At 36.3% G+C, this 6,971-nt stretch overlaps 1 protein-coding gene across 1 annotated transcript in view; it reads left to right on the top strand.

The window, feature by feature from the left end:
- Window positions 1–788: 788 nt before the first annotated feature.
- LOC110455937 overlaps window positions 789–6,971 on the top strand; it is a 31,049-nt gene continuing 24,866 nt past the window's right edge. Inside the window, exon 1 of the mRNA XM_021506401.1 lies at window positions 789–895. The gene's annotated coding sequence lies outside the window, so the exon portion shown is untranslated. The remainder of the gene's footprint in view (window positions 896–6,971) is intronic.

Below are 6,971 nucleotides of genomic sequence, written 5' to 3'. Positions count from 1 at the left end.
ATAAAGTTTATATATATTAAATGATCTTATACAGTGTATATATATCATCTAGAAGATGCCTAACATAGATAGTATAGATATGTTACGTTAAAAATACATGCCTAACATAGATACTATAGACAGTGGCGGATCCAGAGGGGTTTTTTGGGCTTCAGGAAACCCCCCCACCCTGAGAATTTTCTTTAAAAATCATGTATTTTCACCATTTTCCTCAAATTTTCCCCACATGGAAACCCCCCCAGGAAATTTGGAAACCCCCCCAGATAGGTCTCTGGATCCGCCACTGTATAGATATGGTAAGTTATATATCTACGGCACAAAAATTACGTCCGATACATCAGACGAATTGCAACAGGTCTTTTGTGAATTTCTATCTTTATGATTACTTTGGGCGTTGTAGTTTTTGGGACGAAATAGTTATGGGGTTTTTTTGGGGGGGGGGGGGGGCGAACTGGTTTGGGCGATATGAATCAAATTCGGGGCGTAACAGCTTGTGGCGTTACGGTTTTGGGGCGAATCGTCTGACACCCAATTTAAAAAGATAGTATTTCGCACGAGTCGTTTTCATGAAAAGTTACAAAATGCCCTTTATATCCAATTTTCAGTTTTTGTTACCTTTGAATTTTTCAAATACATGTTGTTCTACCTTTTCTCGATTTTTTTTTTATATTGAACATTAAGAAATACATAGACTCTACATCATATAGGCTAGATGCCTGAATATATATATATATATATCAGATGCCGGATAAAATGTGTGTCCGGTTTCTATTTTACCTTCACGCTATCGTGTGAGAACGATTTGTCGTTCGTTCAGCCGTGAAAATAAGGGTCTTTGCTATTTCCTTTATTGTCCCGTGTATATTTCTCCTAACCTGTTGAATCGTTAAGAAAGGTAAGTAGACAGGTATTGAACAACATGCACGTGTTGTATATTTACATATAGAATAAGTTGTATCTGTTGTCAACATCGCATTTTGGTGTGAACTAGCCTAAAAGTTGGTGGCCAGCATCATTTTTGCAGTTTGTTGATCAATGAAGCAATGTAAAGTTATATATTTTGCAGAAATACATGTACATAAAATCCTTATTTTGCTATGTATATACGTTAGAAGTTTCAAGTCTGCTTTTATTTCATGTTTACGTGGAAGAAATCTATTGATCCCTAACTTCCTGTGCTGCACACTTGCAACTCGACGATCGTGTTAGGTATTCATGGTACGGTTCTAGGCCAGAACATTTTCTTATTACGTTCACATGCCGGAATCCGAATGCTCACAGTTTGGGAGAGGTTATCAGATAAGGAAAGATTCGCTGACATGAATTTATATTGGCCTGTTCATCTATGACACGTTTGTTGATGAATGATAAGCATGGGTCCTCTTGTTTTTGGGAAAACAAAATGGCAGACATTTTATTTAAATGAGGTCACCACTAGGCGGCGCTTTAAAGGGAGTTTGCAGTGTAAAATTAATTAAGCCACACTTGGAAAAATATTCATCTCCCTTTGCACTGCATAGACCTGTGCTATTATGCAGTCATTTTATATTCGCAAATGTACAAATGATTCGGTTTACATTTCGCACATGTTGAAATTTTATGGTCGTAACGAAATGATGTTTAGTGATATCGTGCGATAAGTTTCCACGGCTGACGTGTTCTTCCACTGAGGATTTTTTTAATATAAACCTTTAATTCCGGAAAGGGTTCGTTGAAATTTGTGTACGTTATTTGTTTGGTAAAATTTTGCGTATCTATATTCTGAATTATATCGGATCAATATTCTTTTACGTATGACGATGATACATCATGCATCAGGTCATATTCATCTATAAAAAATAAATGATTGTGAGAGTCCAAAAATTATTTAATTGAAAAAGGTATCACCTTTGCCAACTTAACTAATTTCATTTGAATGCAGATAACATTAAAGGATTTTGGCCAAAATTATTTACATTTTGTAAAAATAAGCGAAACCTGTAACATTCTTAAATAAATACTGAATAATCCATCAACGCGCATTCAGAAGTGTCTCATTACCTTTATATAGGCAATCAAAGGTGACTGCTCCTTACTGGTGCTCCTTACTGGCGAGAATTTTAATGAACTTACATGTCACGTGGTACTTGTGACGTCAGAGTGGCACGTTTGGGTCACTGGTTCATATAACAGTATCTAGGGTTCAGGAGCTACACCCCCTCCTATATATTTCTGATATGTTTCAATGGCCATGTCTGACTGTGATTCTTGGCGTGAACTTCATACTTTAAAACCCTTAGGCTGCTACGCACCACATTTGTGGTTTCGATAAGTCGTCGTCAGTGCTACGCACCGCATATGTGCCTCTCGGTCTGTAGGTTTTTGATTAGTAAACAGGAAGTGTGAAAGCGGATTGTTGCTATACCGAACCCGAATGCGTATAGTAGAAGGCTTCAGATTGGTTGTTTTGTCATTAGTTTCGATATTCCCGGCAATGTACCCTAGTAATAACCAAAGGTGTGAAAGAGAATTTCAAATCGGAAAAAACGTCATAAAAATGGTGGACGTGTAGATTGAAGTGACGAACATGATGGTAAACATTTATTCTCCAGCGTCATGATAATAAAGGTTTTGAAGGATTTGACATCATTGATGTGGAAATACTGTGGTGTAACATAATATGTAACTTTCCAATGAACGGCTTTGTGCCCTACGCAAACATGAAAATATCGGTGGACCGAGACGCACATGTCGTCTGCAGGTGAGGTCGAATTGAACATTGACATTGATACGTTTTGAGCCGATTGATTTCTTAAAACTATTTATTGATGATTTAATCATAAACTAGACCGTAGCTAAGATATATCTATATGCCGACTGTGACAGTAAATATATTGAATGATGACCTGAAACCTGTAGCAAATCACATGCAATTCTTGATGAAATACCTGACCTATTTAGCTGAGAATCTCCGTGTAAATGTACAGCGTCTTATGTCATGAATGAAGTTTAAAATCTCTGTTATCATTTGCCAATCACATTTGCTGACCAAAATAATTCTAAAATGGCCTTTCTAGTGCTTAAATCCGATTAATTAAAAGTTTCCCCTTTTCTTACCTTTATTACCACCTGTACAGGTAAATACTGAAGCAACTTTAGAATTGAAAACGTTAATATAAACTAGAGACAATAACGAACAATTTTCATATAACTTTTATTCACATATACAGTCGAACCTCGTTATCTCGAACTCTTTTAACTCGAAGACCCCGTTTATCTCGAAGTATTTCTCCGGTCCCGGACAAATCTGTCCTTTATCTTAGTAAATAAAACTCTGATAATTCGAACCCTGAAAAGTCGAAAAACTCGGATACCTCGAAGTAAAATATTGGTTTCAATAGCGTTAATCCAACTTAGTATTCAAATTTCATTTTGTCACTTGTTAATTCTTTGATACAAATAAAACGCAAAAGTACGTTATTTCGCCATTCCGTGTTTATGAACATCTTTCGTAAGTAGACGCATGAAATCAGTAAAAAAGAATTTACGATAAAGCTTAGGACTGTAAAGTTTACGGACTGTCAAAACCATGTTATTCATAATAAAAAAGAAAACTGCATCAATGTTGATCAACAGTAATCTGTACTTACTGCGAGTCCGTTTAATGATTTGTACACCTAAACAGACGACAGTGCAAACCGGAAAATCGGTCACAAAGCGTGTTCATGCATAAAAGAGTTCCACAGTTAAAATCACAACCTAGGACAGCTTTACGGGTTCATGTTTTTACAGGAGCCAGTATGGCTTTGAAAGTCGATCGAGTTTGTGTGTTTTCATTTACAGAATCAACTATGCGTACGCTCCATTACAGTGATTTGTTTTAGACTTGCGCACTTTCATTTTCGCATTGTAAACTACGAGATCAGAGACAGTGGGATAGTTCGGTTTGAAATGTAACACTTCAGAAGTAAAACTTGACGGACTTACAAATACAAAAGCAGACCTGGAAAGAATTGCCAAGATCTATACTAGCCAAAAACAACATTTAATCACTAGGCCCGTCCATATTTAATAACGAATTCACAAAAGGGTCCAACCGTTTTGATCGCGTTTAAAACCGAAAGTACGTTTTTCTGAAATAACTTACTCTATTTTTGTAAGCGTGTTTATTGTAAAATTACATAGCTGTATTTGTTATATTGATTACGTATATCATTTATCGATTGATTAAAAGCATTATCTATTAATAAAACCAACAACTGCTAGTGCTATGTCCCAACAGCAAATTTCATACCAAATCTATGAACCCGCATAACTTGAATACTCGGATAACTCGAAGTTTTCCCACGACCCCGTCGACTTCGAGATAACGAGGTTCGACTGTATATATATAACAAATATTTTTCAAGTTATGCACATTTGAAAAATCAAGTAAATTAATTCAGAATAGGTGTCAATCGCAACAAGCTCAGGATAAGTTGAATCTTCTGTATTAGGTATGTCTACCGGTTTCGCCCGAAAAGTGGGCTTCTTCAGGACGATTTAATAACAAAATATGTCCCCTGAAGTACTAAAAATCTGGGCACATTTATATTGTAGATTGTGACGTAATACAGGTAACGTCACGTGATATTATCTATTTATAACGTTCTAGAAAGTATTATTAGTAAATGAGCATTATCTAGTCATTAGTATCAGTTTCTGAAACACTATTTAGGTACATACAATTCACTGACTATTTTTAAATCTATGTATATATAGTCCTGTAGTCTACGATTGCGTTGTTCCCTTCTGATGTGTTAGGTGTGGATGCCGTGTTTTCACTGTCCGATAGTTCTAGATCTGCCTTGAGCACCTCTAGAGTTTCATCCAGTATCGGCCTGAACTGTTTGCATGTTGGTCCTACTGTGCTCATCCCTTGTCCTGGTTTGTGTGGTAAGCGCCTTAAATGGGCGTTTATTATCCGGTTTGGTTGCCTGTTCTCTAGTATGATCTTCAAACATCTCCGGTTCCACGAAGTATCCCACTTTGGTGTAGTATTTGAGCCCGTAGACATGGAACACATAAACTTTCATTCCATTTGTTTGACTCATAAATGCGAACGTACATCACTTGAAAAGTAAAAACACTTATGTGCAATGTTGGTGACACCACTTCAAAACATGCACTGCGCTCGCTAAAGTATCGCTGTATTATTATTAGTAGTATTATTCAGTCTTCGGAACTTTTTGTCATATATATCACAAAAATGTTTATTCAAGTTAATTAAACTTATGCTAATTAGTAATTATGGAAAGTCTGTTTATCCTACACTTGTGCAGCTAAAACTAATGATTACTTCTCAGATAAATTGAGATAATATAACCTTGAAAACATCTCAATAATTTGTGTAACGCATAACATCTACAGTGTAAAATGTTTCAAAGAAATTCACGCCAAAAGTGTGCATAGATTTAAGAACAAGATTTATGGCAGCAGAAATGACGTCAAAAGTCGAAGAGATTAGTGATCGGCATATTTACCAATTTATCACAGCCTTCTCCCATCATACATTTACAATTAAATGTCAACAATGGTAATAGGCATAAACATAAAGTAGATATACATAAATATATGTTGAATTTATTACCGCAATGTGACTGGTACAGATGGTACGGGGCTAAACACCTTCCCTCAACCATGGGACAAGCCTTTCTGTAAAAATGAAAATTCACGAGACGAATACCCCTTTTCAAATGTTTTCATGAAGTGCATATATGCAATGACAAACTAAACGTGTATAAAAGAGAAACGTTTGTGAATTTTTCTATTACATTGTACAACTCAATGTCTTTGGCCAATTTGTTATTTCTAGACCGTGCATATAAATGTATGTATACTCTCTTTCCCACTTTCACTGTCTCCATATGCTAACACTTAGTAAGTCATATTAGCCATCACACGCACTAAACTGTATGGCAATACCACTACGTGTACATGTAGAATATGTGTCGGATATGGAACGTGTTGAGATACTTGATAATTATATTTTTTCAATACTTTACATAGATGAAAGCATTCTTGTAAATGGACCCTTTTTTATGTTGAGACAACTTTTCTTTAATCATTTCTTTTTTGTCCGAAACAGAAGCCATAGTTATCGGCAGCATGCGTCATTTTTACAATGTTAACAAATGTTTTCCTCCTGTTTTCAATACGTATTCCGATTCTATCTGAAATCGAAAATTAATTCTTTATATGAGAAAGGGTTGTTACATGATCATACATTCTAAGTCAACATCATATGAAAACATGAACTCTTGAAAAATTCAATTTAAAAAAAAAATGTTATGCGCTCCTATTTACTAGAAGTAGGTTCTCCTTCCTTAGTTATTCCACGGACTTAATCTAATTCCGTGGTTATTCATCCTGGTCCGACATTTCAGCATTTTTTAATCTAGCTGCGATAACGTAGCTTTCTGACGAAGAGCGATTTTTAGCTCACCTGGCACGAAGTGCCAAGTGAGCTTATGCCGTGGCGCGGCGTCCGGCGTCCGTCCGTCCGTCCGTCCGTCGTCCGGCGTCAATATTTTACTTTAAACGACTTCTTCTTAATAACCGAAAGGCCTAGGGTGTCAATATTTGGCCAGAAGCAAACTTGTATGAAGGGCTACAAGGTTTGTTCAAATAAATGACCTTCACCTATTTTCAAGGTCACAGGGGTCAAATATGTCAAAATTTTTAAACATCTTCTTCTCAATAACCAAAATGCCCAGAGAGATGATATTTGGCCAGTAGCATGCTTAGGTGAAGGGCTACCAACTTTGTTCAAATGAATGACCTTCAATTATATTCAAGGTCACAGGGGTCAATTGTATTAAAAAACTTTAAACAACTTCTTCTGAATAACCAAAATGCCCAGGGTGATGATATTTGGCCAGTAGCTAGCTGAGATGAAGGGCTACAAAGTTTGTTCAAATGAATGACCTTCACCCATATTCAAGGTCACAGGG

The sequence above is a fragment of the Mizuhopecten yessoensis genome, unplaced genomic scaffold (genome assembly GCF_002113885.1).
Source record: "Mizuhopecten yessoensis strain PY_sf001 unplaced genomic scaffold, ASM211388v2 scaffold8427, whole genome shotgun sequence".
Lineage (NCBI taxonomy): Eukaryota > Metazoa > Mollusca > Bivalvia > Pectinida > Pectinidae > Mizuhopecten > Mizuhopecten yessoensis.
Note: the sequence above shows the minus strand (reverse complement) of the source record. Positions and strands in the feature narration are given on the sequence as shown.